Genomic DNA, 15,420 nt, shown 5'->3' on the forward strand with positions numbered 1-15,420 from the left:
GTTCAGAAGTTATGTGTAGTTGTATATATCCATCGGCAGTATATTAGGGTGCCTGCTTACTCACACACTGGGATTATGTATTTTTAGTCCCTTTAGTCTTTGCCAAATCCGTTCAAACTGTTCCCTTTACCTGAATTGTTCTTCTGTCTGTGTAGCCCACCTTCTCGGTCCATTCTGTCAGAACTAACTAAGAGAAAGGCTTCTGTGATTTTTCCCTCTAAGTCTTCTTCTCTTTACTCAACACTCTCCACTGCATCTCTGGCTGAACTGTTAGGTTCTGGCAGTCTTCACCTCCCACCTGGCTGGAGGTGTGTGTAAACCACTCAGGTCTGACTCACTGGAGAGTGGATAACTGGGGACAGGGACAGGGTCTGGGTCACTGTGGGGTCTCTGGACTCTCCCATGGTAGTCTTTACCAAGCTGGGCCTTAAGAGAAGGGACAGACCAGCTCAGATAATGTAGTGAACTTGGGACTCCACTATTCAGAGAAATACTAGCCCGACTGCACATACAAGAACACTGTATCAGCTAAAACAGCAGGTAAACCTGGGATAGGGAACCTCAGACAGACCTGGCTGATGCACACTGGGAGCCCACAGACTGAGTGATAGCAGTCACGGTGTGTGGTCCCACAGCAGCCCCTTAGTCTTGACCTCCATACATTTACAAAACCATTGCTGGATTATTCAGCGCCCAGCTCAGTGCTGGTTCACATGAATGTTGGCCAGACACTCTGGGTTGTGTGGTTATTCACTTCCCCTTCCCTTTAATGAATACATTACTCTGCCTTCTTTCCAGACTAGAGCAATGTGCAGCTGTAGGTTTGGAGGCTCATTCTAGTGCAGTAGGTCAGTCCACAAATATTAGCTCAGAGCCAACCATGTGCCGGGCATGGAGGTAAGCACTGGGGTTACATGAAAGAGTAACTCGGTGATGGTTTTCATGGGGTGACAGAGAGGGATGACCTCTTCATGCCTGTGATGCCATCTCCCAGCCTCTCTCTTGGAGACCTGTGCTCATGAGAACTGGCAGCCCCAAGAAGGTCGGGAGGCAGTGTTCCGGGATGAAGCATCTCTTTGCCTGCATGAAGAGCTCCTTTTCCCTGGTGCTTAGTGAGTGGGTGTGCATGCAAAAGAGAAATGCCACCTGTGTCAAAACTTAGCCCCTGGAGTTAAGGAGAAGTCTGTCCTTAGTTCATATAGCATCTGGAAGAAATAGAAAATGGCTATTTCCTAATTACCCTTGAAGTACATTAAGCCAACACTCGTGTATATTTTTCTCTCCTTCATTCACTCAAGGACTTGAAAAGAAGTTGGTCTCCTCCCCTTTCACTTAGCACCATGTCTGTGTGACTTATTCCAAGAGCTGTTAGGCGCACTGCAGATACCACTTGACTCAGTCAGGATTGATAGCCCCGTCTTATCGCTGTAGCACCTCAGAGGCATTAGGCTATCTCTCCACATCTAATTTAATTGCCCCACACATTTATATTGGTTGACGAGTTTGCTGCAATCTGCAGAGTTGGATTGCTTAATATAGTTTCTTTGTTCTACTAATGACCTAAACTACATAATATGCTGATAAAGAGTCCCAAAATGTGCAATAAAAACTGACAACGACTATATGTGCCTATTAAACTCCCAGGCCCTGGCAGCTGCTTTGCTGCGGCGCAGGAATGTCAGTGGGCAAGTCAGACAGAAGGGGCTCATTACCATGCTGGCTGCCCAGGCCCATCACCTTTATCTTTCCTGGGAGCAATGGCCTTCTGTTTGCTTCTTAGGAAAACTTCGACTTTTAGACATTTTGAATGGAAAAAAACCTAACTGATTTTTTTTTCTGAGTTTTTAATACTATGACTTAATGGGCTTCAGCTAGCTTCTTGGAAAGCAATCAGAACTGTCTTTTCAATAATGCTGGAAAACCTTGTCCTTTGAATAAAAATTAATGCCTTCAATTTTAGAAGAACTCTACCTTGAGGTTTGTATTCAAATAAAGCCCCACGGAAGTAAACGTCCTGGAGAATTGTCCAATGTCAGAAGGAGGCAGACAGGTCTTAGCTCTTAAAATTGTTTGGATCAAATATAAAGAACAAATTCAACTTGTAATTTAATTTCTCTTTGTATTTTTTTGTCATCATTTCAGAGATGAAGTACTTTTTAGATTCTTTTTTTTTTCATTTGCAATAGCAATAGATTATGATGTAAGAAAATAATTACAGATTTCATTAGGACTATTTTAGGTTCACTGAAAATGGTTAACTCTTGCAGTGGGTAATTCTATTTTTGGCTTCTCTGGTGTCATTTTACATAGTTAGGCAGGCTTGAAATTTTTTTATATCAGTTTCTCTCCATTTGCTTTAGAAAGAGTGAAACTAATGATAGATTTTCACTTGTATTGATGGGACCCTAACTGGAGTGTTGGCTATTCTGTTTTACTTTTGGAGATGAAAGTAAGAAGAAAACCCATTTGCAGCGTATGACTGACAAGCATCAGTCCTCCATGTCTGACATTGCCTGAGGTGAGGACCATGCTCGCAATGGTTGTATGTGTTTCATGTGTTTGTAATTTATTCCAGGGAACAGCGGACATCATTTTAGGGTGTGAGGATACATTGAGTTAATTGTACAATTTTAATCATTCCAAAGTTCTTTCTTTGTTCCTCATTTGCTCCCTACTTCCAACTTCCACGCATGCCATTTCCCTCGTAGTACATATCAGAACTGCTACCGTTGTTTCTGTACTGCGTCTCACATAGGCACGATTAGCAATACCATTGTATACCAAGTGCCATATCAGACGTATGGACAATTAGAAACTGAAGACATAATCTTTACCCTGAAAGAACTTGCAACCATGTCTGTGTTTATATGTATTCATATTCAATGTACTTGAATATTATTGTGAATATATTATATAATTTAATGGGTTAGCATATAAAGAAATACACATGGAAAATTTCTATATAAAATTACACATGGAAACAATTCAGTACAGGACTCTAAGAGATGACGAATGCAAACAGGGACACACCAGCCAAAATTTTCCTCTCTGCTGGTTTTCATCCCATCTTCATGCTAAATATCCTAAGGCCAGCGATTTATGGGGGAAGAATATTTCTGCCAGGACTAGCTCAGAGCCTAGATGGAACCTCCGTGGACACGTGATACATGGTGCTTGGCGCTTGGTCGAAGAGTCAGGTGGAAACTGAGATATGATTTTTTTCTATCCTGTCTTTCAAAATGCTTGTCCACCTGTGCAATATATTTGGTCTTCATGGCTCTCTTGTGAGGCAGACGGCAGTGGTGACATCCCCAAATTCCAAGCAGAAAGCTGAGAATGGGGGATAACGCAACCTTCCTGGGTTCTGACCGTGTTGAGTAGAAGCTCTCTAGCACGTGTGCTGTCCCCAGTGTGGCCTGGCCCTGTTGCTGAGCACAGCGTCCAAATGGCTGCTTCCACAGTTGCCAAGAGTGTACCAGCTGGGTGAGCATGCAGACACCGGACCGAGACACGTGCGTTTAGGTACTGTCTTGGTCGCATGTTAGGTTTTTATGGCCTTTGGCACATAGTGTCGACCTTTCTGAGGTGGTCAGAATGACATGGGTTTCTCAGAGTTGCAGTGAGGATTAAATTAGCCAGTGCATGGGAAGCACTTTGTCCAGGTACTGATGAAGAAATAGCATGGGCTAAAGTAGCACTTGCTGCTGCTCCAAGATTATTATTATTATATAATGTCTCACATTTTTTTCATTCAACTTAAAAAGTATAGTTTTAATAGTCCCTTGGGCGTGTACTAAAATTGGAACAACGCAGAGAAGATCAGCGTGGCACCTGCCCAAGGATGACCTGCAAATGTGCGAAGCATTCCGTATTTTTCTTTTTTGAAAAAGCAGGATAATTTTAGAGTTTAAGGAACATTGGAATTGTCATTTTTGGTCACAGAGAAGGAAAAAAACATAGCCAGGAAAGTACTACATCTGGGTAAATAGAGGCAGGGACCCAGTCATGCCCCACCTGCCTTGAAGCATCCCTTGATTCCTCACCCTGGAAGCATTCCCCACAGTTCCTTCTTGTTCATGTTCACACATGGTCATCATCTGAGTTAGTTTCTCCCTTATGTACAGCTTTAACAGTGAGCACACCAAAAACTTAGAGGGAAACGAATGGACTCTCAAAGAGATGGCAGAGGGAAACTGTTGGAGGAAGAGTAAAATTTTCTTAGCAACCCATAGGACCCTAAAGGCTTCCCCACATCAGTTATTATCACTTTGGACCCCAGGTCACAGCATCTGGTTCTATCTTGTAAACTCTGGGCGTTGGTCATTTGATAAAAAGAGAAAAATCTCCCATCCAAGTACTGACCAAGCCCGACCCTGCTTAGCTTCCAAGATCAGATGAGATCGGGCACGTTAGAGTACCATATGATCTCACTTTTAACTGGAACATAATCAACAAAAGAAAAAAGCAAACAAAATATAATCAGAGACATTGAAATTAAGAACAATCTAACAGTAGTGGGCGGGGGGGGGGGACAGTGGGGAGAAGGGTTTTCGGGAACTACTATAAAGGACACACAGACAAAACCAAGGGGGAGGGTGGAAGCAAGGAAGGGAGGTGGGTTGGGGGGGGGTGGGGGGAGGGGTGGGGAAAAATGCAGACAACTGTAATTGAGCAACAATAAAGTAATTTAAAAAAAGACAAAGAAAAACCATTTCTGTGGTTTCACTGCACACACACAGTGCATGCTTTTCTCACCTTCATACCACTGGAACCCGGATGAAGGTCTGGCACGCACTTGTCACTTTACCTGGAAACTGGGTCACTCTGATATAAGTGAGTGATAGGGTATTTTTGTTACATTGCTTGAAAAAAATTATAACACCAAAGATACCACTTCTTCAGATTCTACCTTTAGTGTATAACAATTCAATTAATGAGATACTATTGTGTGTGTGTGTGTGTGTGTGAGAGAGAGAGAGAGACCATGTCCACTGAAACTTTGCTTGCTGTGACACTGCTTTAGCCGTCCCTGTCACATTCCGTCAGTTGACCCTGAATTTGGTGGATGACTCCCATTTTTAGCCACAGGCCGGATCTAATTACTAGGCCTTTCTCACTTTCTCCATTGTTACAGAATGAGAAATAAAAGCCTCTGCATAAAGCTAGGAGTCCCTGCTGTGTGTGCTCCTGAGCACCTTCCCTCTGTTTCTTAAGTAACATGTTTGTTACTTACTGTGTTTGGTGCTATGGAATGTAAAGATGAGTAAAACGAATCCCTAAGACCAGACAGCTCATAGCCTAGCTATGGAGACAGAAGTATACAGCTAATTTCCTTTCAGAGCAGATTTGTTCAATGATGGTCTTAATCAGAGGAGCAAGTTACAAATTCTGCTTTTCGGTAGATTAGCTTGACTACCGTTGGACTGGCGGCTACAGTTTATCTAACCTGCAGGTGCACAGTGTCATGGGGCTCGTGCAGCCTCTGTATGCAGACCATCATGTGGTTGACCACTGTGCCTGGACCACTGTGTCCCCCCACCACGGGGACCTCCTACCCCTTTCGCCTGATGTCTGGCAGCCTTCCTCCGTCACTCTCTAGGACTTCAGCAGACATATAAAATCATTAGGTGTCATTTTCACGTTCTATTTTGAGGATGCTAGAATGTGGCTGCTTCTTTTCTTTCCCAAAATAGACTAATTTTTAAAACAGTTTTTAGGTTCACAGCAAAGCTGAGGGGGAGGTATGGAGATTTCCCGCATACCCCCACCTGAGTTGTCGGCACACGTTCAGAGCCCCCCCCTACCACCCATCATCAGCGTCCCCACCAGAGGGGCACATTTGCTGAGGCTGGGGAACCTGAGCTGGCTCATCATCGCCTGGAGTCCACAGTTTACATAGGGCTGGTTCTCAGAGTTGTACATTCTGTGGGTTTGTACAGATGTACCTCTTTGTTTAAACAGTTTTAGAAATTTGGTAATTAAAGCAGCATTATCACTTCCTGCTACTGAGATCAAGATGTATGGCTCATTAAACACAAGCTCTGGGTTTGAGAAGGGGTGTGTACGACTTGGAAGAAAGAGCTTTGTCTAACTTAACTCCATTCCCACCCAACAAATTCCACTTTCAAATTAAGAAAGAAAGGAAAGGAAAGGAAAGGAAAGGAAAGGGGAAGGGGAAGGGGAAGGGGAAAGGGAAGGGAAAGGGAAAGGGAGGGGAAAGGGAAGGGGAAAGGAAAGGGAAGGGAAGGGAAAGGAAGGGAAAGGGAAAAGGAAGGGAAAGGGAGGGGAAAGGGAAGGGGAAAAGGAAAGGGGAGGGAAAGGGAAGGGGAAAGGGAAGGGGAACGGAAAGGAAAGGGAAGGGAAAGGAAGGGAAGGGGAAAGGGAAGGGAAGGGAAGGGAAAGGGAAAAGGAAGGGAAAGGGAGGGGAAAGGGAAGGGGAAAAGGAAAGGGGAGGGAAAGGGAAGGGGAAAGGGAAGGGGAATGGAAGGGAAGAGAAAGGGAAGGAGAAAGGGGAGGGAAAGGGAAGGGGAAAGGGAAAGGGAAAAGGAAGGGAAAGGGAAAAGGAAGGTAATGGGAAGGAAAAGGGAAAAGGAAGGGAAAGGGAAGGTAAATGGAAGGGGAAAGGGAAAGGGGAGGGAAAAGGGAAGGGGAAAGGGAAAAGGAAAGGAAAGGAAAGGGAAGGAAGGGAAGGGAAAGGGAAAAGGAAGGGAAAAGGAAGGGGAAAGGGAAAGGGGAGGGAAAGGGAAGGGGAAAGGGAAAGGGAAGGGGAAGGGGAAAGGAAAGGGAAGGGAAGGGAAGGGAAAGGGAAGAGGAAGGGAAACGAAAGGGAAATGGAAGGGGAATGGAAAGGAAAGGGAAGGGAAGGGAAGGGAAAGGGAAGAGGAAGGGAAATGAAAGGGAAATGGAAGGGGAAAGGGAAAGGAAAGGGAAGGGAAAGGGAAGGGAAAGGGAAGGGAAAGGGAGGGGAAAAGGAAGAGGAAGGGAAGGAGAAAGGGAAAAGGAAGGGGAAGGGGAAAGGGAAGGGAAGGGAAAGGGAAGGAGAAAGGGAAAGGGAAGAGGAAGGGAAAGGGAAGGGAAGGGAAAGGGAACAGAAAGGAAAGGGAAGGGAAAGGTAGGGGAGAGGGAAGGGGAAAGGAAAAGGGGAGGGGAAGGGGAAGGGGAAAGGGAAGGAGAAAGGGAAAGGGAAGGGGAAAGGAAGGGGAAAAGGAAAGGGAAGGGGGAAAGGAAAGGGAAGAGGAAGGGAAAGGGAAGGGGAAAGGGAGGGGAAAGGGAAAGGGAAGGGAAGGGGAAAGGGAGGGGAAAGGGAAAGGGAAGGGAAGGGGAAAGGGAAGGGGAAAGGAAAGGGAAGGGGATAGGGAAGGGAAACGGAAGGGAAAGGGAAAGGGAAGGGAAAGGGAAGGGGAAAGAGAAAGGAAAGGGAAAGGAAAGGAAAGGGGAAAGGGAAGGGGAAAGGGAAAGGAGCTGCATTACTCTCTGAACCAGCTCCCCGGTGTGCCCTCGCAGTGCAGGCACGGCTGCCGCCCCTATGGCTCCCCTTGCGTGGGAAGATGGGGACTGGGCTGGAGGTGGCAGGGCACAGGCTGCCCTAGTTTTTCCAGAGAACAAGTAGTTATGGTTGGCTTACTTATTGGATTGGCTATCAGATGAACTTTGTTCCAGGCACAGGTGACAGGTAAAGGGCAGGTCTAATTAAAATCACCTTGGTCGTCATCAATTTTCAGTGGTGCATGAGCTCATGATGCCTGGTCCTGAAGGAGCCATAAGCTTGCTCTGAAATGTCGAAACTCCAGCACTTCTCAGCTTTCCTCTTGGTTCTGTTTCCTATTCCCACCTTCCCCACAGCAGAGGCCAGGCACGCTGTTTTGAAATACTAGTGAAATTTGCAGTGGAGAACAATAAATGTATGTTAACTTCAAGGAAGGCAGACACTCCTGAGAGGGTCTTGGTGACCTTAATAAAGCATTTGAAGGAAACAGAGTATCAAATTAATGCTTTTTGTGCTAAAAACATTAAGGTATTTAAATGTGTTACTCTAATCCCTGTTTCAGTCTGGGAACAGAAGGATCTAATATCTTTTATTTAAATCCCAGCCTTCCTGGATTGCTCCATTCTTTTCAGCCTAGTACAGAAAGAAACAGACTATAACCAGTTGATTTTAGTGAATATAAAACTGCATGTAATTCACAACATACAACCTATTAAATTTTGACATAACATGCGGTGGCCCAGATCTTAATATATTCTACATCATTTAGTGGAGATGTTAGGTTTTCAGAAGCTGTGCTCCTGTTTGAGTGCTACTTTGATTGCTCTGTTTCCTGGACATGTGATAAAATTGTCATGGACACAAGTACAGATGCATAAATTCTGAAGCTCCAAGCAGGGTATACTCATTTCAAAGTGGGCCCTTTCTTGGCTGCGGAGTAAACTGATCTGGAGCAGACAGGGTGTCCTCCCTTTTTCTGAAAGCGACTCTCAAAGCCTCAGCTGCACAGGCAGCATTTATAGCCACAGCACAGGATCAGGTTATAAGGTTGTTGTTCAGCTAATAAAGAATATCAAGTTCCCTCTCGACTCACAACTGCACAATGGTTGATCCCAGCCTCCTAGACTGGAGAGAACACTCACAGGATGGCGAAGGCGGCCACCAGTCATGTGTAATTAAGATCGGTAATAAATATACTATCTCATCCCCAAATTACTTGTTAAGGTTCCTTCCCTTTAAAATGTTCATTTGTTGAGGAAATGTTTAGAGTTTAAAATCAAGATTTAGAGGCCATATAAGAGCGACTTCAGATTATAAGCATATCTGTTTTAGAATTATTTACATTTAAGCTCTGGGTTGTATATTCAAGGTGAAAGAAAGTACAGAATACTTTAATTAAGACATGGACAAGATTGTTTTTCAAGGTTAATACTAAAAAGAGAATCAAGACCAATTTTTGTGCTGTGTGTGTGACACTACCAGTGTAACAGTTAGTGGCCTCTTCAAGATTTATATTATTAGTAGATATTGAATGAGTTAAATGAACCTTTTAAACAGGAAGAAAATTATTAGTAGTAATTGTAGTAAGTTGTTATAGTGGCAAATTTATATAAATAGCATTTTTCAGAAGTTCTCATGTTCTTTCTTGATTATAGCCTGCCATCCCTTCCTTCCTCTCTCTTTTCCTCTCCCTCTCTCTCTCCCTCTCCCTCCCTCTCTGTCTCCCTCTCCCTTATCTTCTCTCTCGCTTCCTCCCCCTTCTGCTCCCCCTCCCTGCTGTGGTAGGTGTGAAGGGGAACTCAGATGCTGTTTTTGAAAGTTGAGTCATACCTAAAGAGTGTATTATGGAATGTGGACACATTTAACCCTAGTATTTTTGAAAAAATGAATACCTATACCATGGGTGAAAAAAGTGAAATCATTAAGAAATAACCCATCATAGACAGAGCACAGTATGGTGATCACCAGGGAGAAAGGGAGTGGGTGAGGTAGAAGAGGGTAGAGGGGGATAAACGGTGAAGGAGGGAGACTTGACTTGGGATGGTGAACACACAATACAATATACAGATGATGTATTATAGAATTGTACACCTGAAACCTATATAATTGTATTAAACAATGTCACCCCTATAACTTCAATTACAAACATGAGTTCAAATATACAATTACTGTGAATTCCAAAACAGCAACTACAGAGCACTGAATCCCAAGTGTGAGGCCCTTATTCTGGGTCCCCTTGTGATTTCAACAGTTAAACACCTATGGGGCCATCCCGGTATCCTTTCTTTTTTAAATGGACAGGTACTGACGACCATATGATGCGAGATGACAGGAAGACAGAAGCAGGGCTTCAGAAGAGAGGGCAGATGCCGCCCTGGCACACTGATGGGTTGTGTTTTTCTCAGTGCTGGCATGGCACCACTCATCTGGATAGTTTTCACATTGTTCGGAAGAAGAATAAAATTGGATAAAAAGGAAAAAAATAAGTATAATTTAGTCCCAACAGAAAGAATCTTTGTTGGCCTATGAAAGTCTTGGTTAATAATTTACTACTCAGAGGTAGGTGTGAGAGATATCACAGAGATTATTTTCTGTACAGCTTTTTGACTACAAAAGGATAATAAAATCTTTAAAACAACTGGCAAAAAATAGTACAATAATATCTTTGTACTAATAAGATGCCATGAAAAATTTAAGCTTTCTGTGACTTGAATTTAATATAGGCCCAAATATATACACATACAGTGATCCTAGAATTGCACCACCAAGGTGTGTAACCAGATCATGGCACAGCTGCCTGCTTCCCGCCTCACAGCACCGACTTCACCTCCCATGTCAGCAGCTCGCATCTGACCTTGTCTGACCTTCTGTGTTGTCAAAGGGAGACGACCTTATGACTGATACTGGTAAAATACAGAGAATGTTATCAAAGCATGTATGTTTCATTTTACCAAAATAAGGAATGCCATTGGTATATCTGGGCACTTAGATTAGTTGCCCAAGAAATCCTGTGGCATATGGGCTTGTATTTTCACAAGGTCATATGAGGGTTCATGATCATTTCATGCACATTTTTACCACTGATAATGAGATATAGGTCCATTATTGTATTTAATCAGCAAGTTAAATGCTGATTCTACTAGGCACTGTGTTGAATAGTCATTAATAGTACAAAGGTGCTGAGGTATTTGAGATTATGAAAGAATGTGATTTTTAGACTTAAACCATTGTGCAAAGAGCAAGTACATGATGAGGTGCTTTAATATAAAGACTTGGTTGGAATATTTGCATCACCTGACATCCCTGAGACCATTTGTAAAGACTTGGTAAGCCAGTGTCTGTTAACCCCTCAAAGTGCTTATGCAAGATGATACACAAGGGCTAGTTCTAGGCTTGTAATAGTCAAAGCATTATGATCAAAGAGCCATGGGAAATAAAAAGACCAGGCTTACATGTTAGCTCTTTCCAGGAGAGCCCTACGTGAGGCCAAAGATAGCTGCCAGCTCTGCATCGCTAAGAACTGTCACAAAAACCCTATAATGTTTTTAAGGATATTACTAGAAAAGAGTCAAGACCACTGGCACGTTTGATCTGGAAATTTGCAGTGTCCATCTCTAGCTCACAGGAAAAGTGGGGCCCTTTTTACTGTTTTGCACAGATGATAAATTTAGAGCTCACAGAGGTGTCCAGTCATTTTTGTGTCACTCTCCTTCTCTCCATCTGTGAGTAGAAGCAGGCTTTCACAGTTACACACCAGCAGTGTGCTTCTAGGTCTGTTGTTGATATGGAAGGAAATGTATTTTTGTTTAAGTGGAATTACATTTTTCCCATTATTTATAATTAGGCTTAGAGACATAATTTAGTCTTAGGATCACCGTTTTGGTGGTTAGTCACCATGTATTGAACAGCCACTGGGTTAGCATTTAGGGTCTGGTGAAGAAGGGGATGGATAGGAACGGCATGGAAGGAGAAAGAAGAGAGACAAACATATTCTACATAGGGATATAATTGATCACATTGAAAAAAATAGAGTTTGTAGAAATAAATAAATCTATTAAATAACTTTGGATCAGTTTTTGAAATGTCTGTAGTCCATGTTGTCTCTCTTGTGGTTCGTCATCCTGTCTGCTCTATTATGAGGCTGCTGATGAGATTAGGGAAAGAAAAGTGACTTTGCAGAAAACCCAATTTTTTATATGGAAAGAAATGCTTCCACAGGATGGTCTTCATAACACTTTAATCTCTAGAGGAAAAGCTGGGATGGGATAAGACCTTCACGGCCAAAGCTGGCAAAGCCAGAAACACTCATCCCTGAGTGTGTTTCTCACGGGATGAGGGATGTGCAGCTGCGCTCTCAGACCTCTTAGCTGGCAGGCTGCACTTTCTCTGCAGCACTCGGCCTGCTTTTCAGAATGTGTCCGTCCTACTGGTGCCCCCACCCTTACGAGGCTGCCTCTCCTCAGGCCCTGTCTCCCTTGCAATAAAACCAGAACAGCTTCTGCCGTTGTTGCATCTTTCTGAGGCATTACCTGGGTGGCTTCCTCGTGTATATAATATAGCTCCTCCATGTGTAAGTTTTTGTAATGATGGAGCACCAAAGTCTGCTTTAGACCTGTTGAGTGATCGAGTTTAAATTTCACTTCTTTGTGCCTACACAGAAGCTAGTCTCAGCCACCTGCTGGGCTCACCTGGACTCACTCTCATTCGTCCTGCCACCCCTGCCCTGCAGCCTCATGTCTGCCCCTGTGCTCCAGGGACCATCCCAAGCTGCCAAAGTTATCTGCCTTTGGAGCTTGGGCCTCCAGTGAGAGGCCCCCAAAACTGGGACATGAGATTAAATTTGAGAGAGTCACACATTTACTGAGGGTCAGAGCGCAGACCCAGGACTTTCAGAAGGGATGGCTGACCAGAAGGCCTGGACTGCGGGCCCTGCGCCACCACACTGCCTGCGCCTGAAGAAAGAGCACGAGAGTCAGAACGGCCATTGTTGGCCAGTGGTGCCCTCATGAGACAGATACATGGGATAGTTTGTTTCTGGGTTTTAGACTCATGTATTACGGGTTTGTATATCTACAGACTCTCCATGAGAATTTTTAAGGTGCTAGAATTCTTTGAGCATTTTGGATCAATGACTGCTATAAGAAATAAGGTGTACTATGTTATATCAAAGTCTTTTAATCAAAGGCAATCTTTCAGGAGGCTATTAGCTTTTGGTTAACAGGAAGATTGAAACTTTCACAAATGAAATCATGTATTTCCGCATCATCTAAAAAAAACTTATGGAATACTGGGTATCTTGTTCTGGTTAGTACTTTCTCTTCTCACCCTCTTATGCAAGATACACAGGCTGGAGGACTGTCTTAAATGAAAATCCAACCTAAATTTGTACTTCATAGTTTGGATTTAAAAGCAAAGAAGAACCTAAGGTTGTGCAAAGCTTGAAAGAAAGGGACAAAATTCAGCGCTTCTGCTAAGTAGTTATTGAATGTCACTCTGTGAAAGGTTTTGTGTTATGGAAATGTAAGCTTAGCTGATCAAAACGTTTCAACCGGAGAGAACTTGCGATCTTGTCTGGGCCATTGCCGGCTACCCGAGGGCCCATGGACAAGCCGCACGGCACCGCCCAGAGCTTGTTAAAGCACAGGTAATGGTGTGGCGATGGCCAGAGGGAAGGGAGAGCAGGGCTGGGTAAAGGTGAGCAAAGGGGCAAAATTGGGGACGTCTATAAGAGTGACAACAATAAAAATAGTTTTAAAAAATGTGCCTTTTCTGGCCCCTCCCAGACTTCCTGAATCAGAATCTGTAACTTTACAATCTCTCTAGATGATTCAGATGCTCATTGAAAATCTTCGACTCAGTGATCTAGGTCACTGGTCTTCAAATCTCTTCATTAGTTATGAGGACTGTCTATTTGGAATAAAGAAGTTTTGAAGTCCAATTAGTGAAAATATCTGGTGACTCTGGTTAATTAGAAAGAGCTGTGGTTCTGGTTGAAATTTTCTTGGGTGCTGCTGCCTGAGCAGAGTTCCTTTAACCCCCCTGGCTTGGGTGAACTCAGTTTACTCGTCAGTATTGGAGGCCCAGCCCCTCTCTGACAAATGCGGCAGCTGAGCCCTGAAAGGGGAATGGACTTAAGTGTATTCAAATGATATTGCAAGGTCAGAATTTAAAAACTCATCTTGAGGCCAGGGCTTTTGTAAATCAGATAAATTAATGCATGATTATTAATCCTGTGAAAGCAGTTATTACCAGTGGTTATCCTTTGGTGTTATACTTGAGATACCTTTAGAAAGTGACTTTTAGCCCTGATTGGTGTGGCTTAGTGGGCTGGATGTCATCCTGCAAACCAAAATTTCTCAGGTTTGATTCCTGGTCAGGGCACATGCCTGTGTTGCATGCGGGCCAGGTCCCCAGGGCGTGCAAGAGGCAAACGGTCGATGTTTCTGTCCCACTCATTCTCCTTCCCTTCCCCTCACTCTAAAAATAAATAAAATCTTTTTTAAAAAGAAAGCGACCTTTAAAATTTGGGGACACATATCTTATAAATGAGATACTCCAGAATACTGGATTTTTGTTTGAAAGTCTCAGATGGAAAACTTATTTTTTATTTTAGGCTCTGTTGTGTTAGCCAAAAGAAAAGTGGGTAGAATACCTTTCCAACTGATTAAAGATCTTTGAATTTATATTTCTAGTTGTAATTCACCAAAATCTGGTATAGAAATATCCAAAGCACTTGGCTCAGATGTGGACGGAAATCCTATTTTATGATTTGAATGTATATTATGTGCTTGGAATACTTGTTACATGTGGCATGGGATTCAGGTCACAAATTAAGATTTTGAAAGAGCTGGTTCGTGTTTGTGGTAACTTGGCATCCTGAAATAGTGTGTGAGGTGCCTCTTCATTTCTGTGGAGTTAGCTGTTCAACCTCAGTTGTGAACCCCTAGCGTGTGCTCGAATCCTGTGTTCTCAAGGCATCATAGTTGAGGGCGTAAGAAATTCTTGATGAGAATTTCATGCTTCCAAAACACAGGGATATATGACTTACTTTATACACCCGGTCAGGCCTTCTCTTTATTTTTGCTTTTTGGGAGAAGGCAGCTGTTGGACTTTCAAAGATTTTTCCTTAAGTCATCAGGTTGATCACTTGACTTTCCTGAGATCCAAATCCCAGAGTGGCAAACGTAGTGAGTGTATTTGACTTGCCACTTGTCTCACGCATCGGCTGGCTTATTGCTAACCCCCTAACATAAAAGCAACAACTTTAACTTCAAAGAAAGCCTTGAATTTATTTGGCAACTTCCCTCTTCCACCACCACAGCCCTCTGAACTTCCCACGGCATGGTGTCCATGTGGCCGAGCTTCCTGCACACAGGCTCTCCTGCTCCCGAGGTTCCCTTTCCCTCCAGGCCGCTCCGGGTGTGCTGGTGAAGAAGCCAGACTGCTTGATTACTTGGGTGGCAGGTAGAAGAATCTCAAGGAGTCACAGCCTCAGGCTGGCTCTTTGCTGCCCCATGTTCTCTTGTGATAGTTTCATGGATGCAGAAGAAGAGTTGGAGATTCAATGATGGTACCATGAGGTAAAGTTCCACTTTAGTGGATGAATAATTGTACTTAAAGAGTGATTAACCACAGAGAGAAGTGATTAACACAGAGGTTTCCAGATTTTCTGGATTCCTAGTACTGCAATGTGTCTGTAATTCCTTTGCAAAACCCCCAGAACAAAAGTGAAACAGAACAGTTTCTAACTATTAAGTGGGCAAGATCAAACAATTTTGGGAGTATTTATGTCCTAACAACTTAGCAGACATTTGAAACACTAATACACTTAAATGAAAGAAATAATACTTATTTTCTTTTATTCTCAAAAGATCATAATCACTTACTGATCACATGGTAGGGTGCACCTGCTGAACACTGTGCAACTTAACAAG

The 15,420-nt window shown here is 43.4% G+C and overlaps 1 protein-coding gene and 1 pseudogene across 3 annotated transcripts in view; both read left to right on the forward strand.

The window, feature by feature from the left end:
* ATP8A2 (ATPase phospholipid transporting 8A2) overlaps nt 1-15,420 on the forward strand; it is a 572,378-nt gene that overhangs the window by 339,639 nt on the left and 217,319 nt on the right. The window lies entirely within an intron of this gene.
* LOC114491183 lies at nt 3,778-3,876 on the forward strand (annotated as a pseudogene).

This window comes from Phyllostomus discolor, chromosome 2 (assembly GCF_004126475.2).
Source record: "Phyllostomus discolor isolate MPI-MPIP mPhyDis1 chromosome 2, mPhyDis1.pri.v3, whole genome shotgun sequence".
Taxonomy (NCBI): Eukaryota; Metazoa; Chordata; class Mammalia; order Chiroptera; family Phyllostomidae; genus Phyllostomus; species Phyllostomus discolor.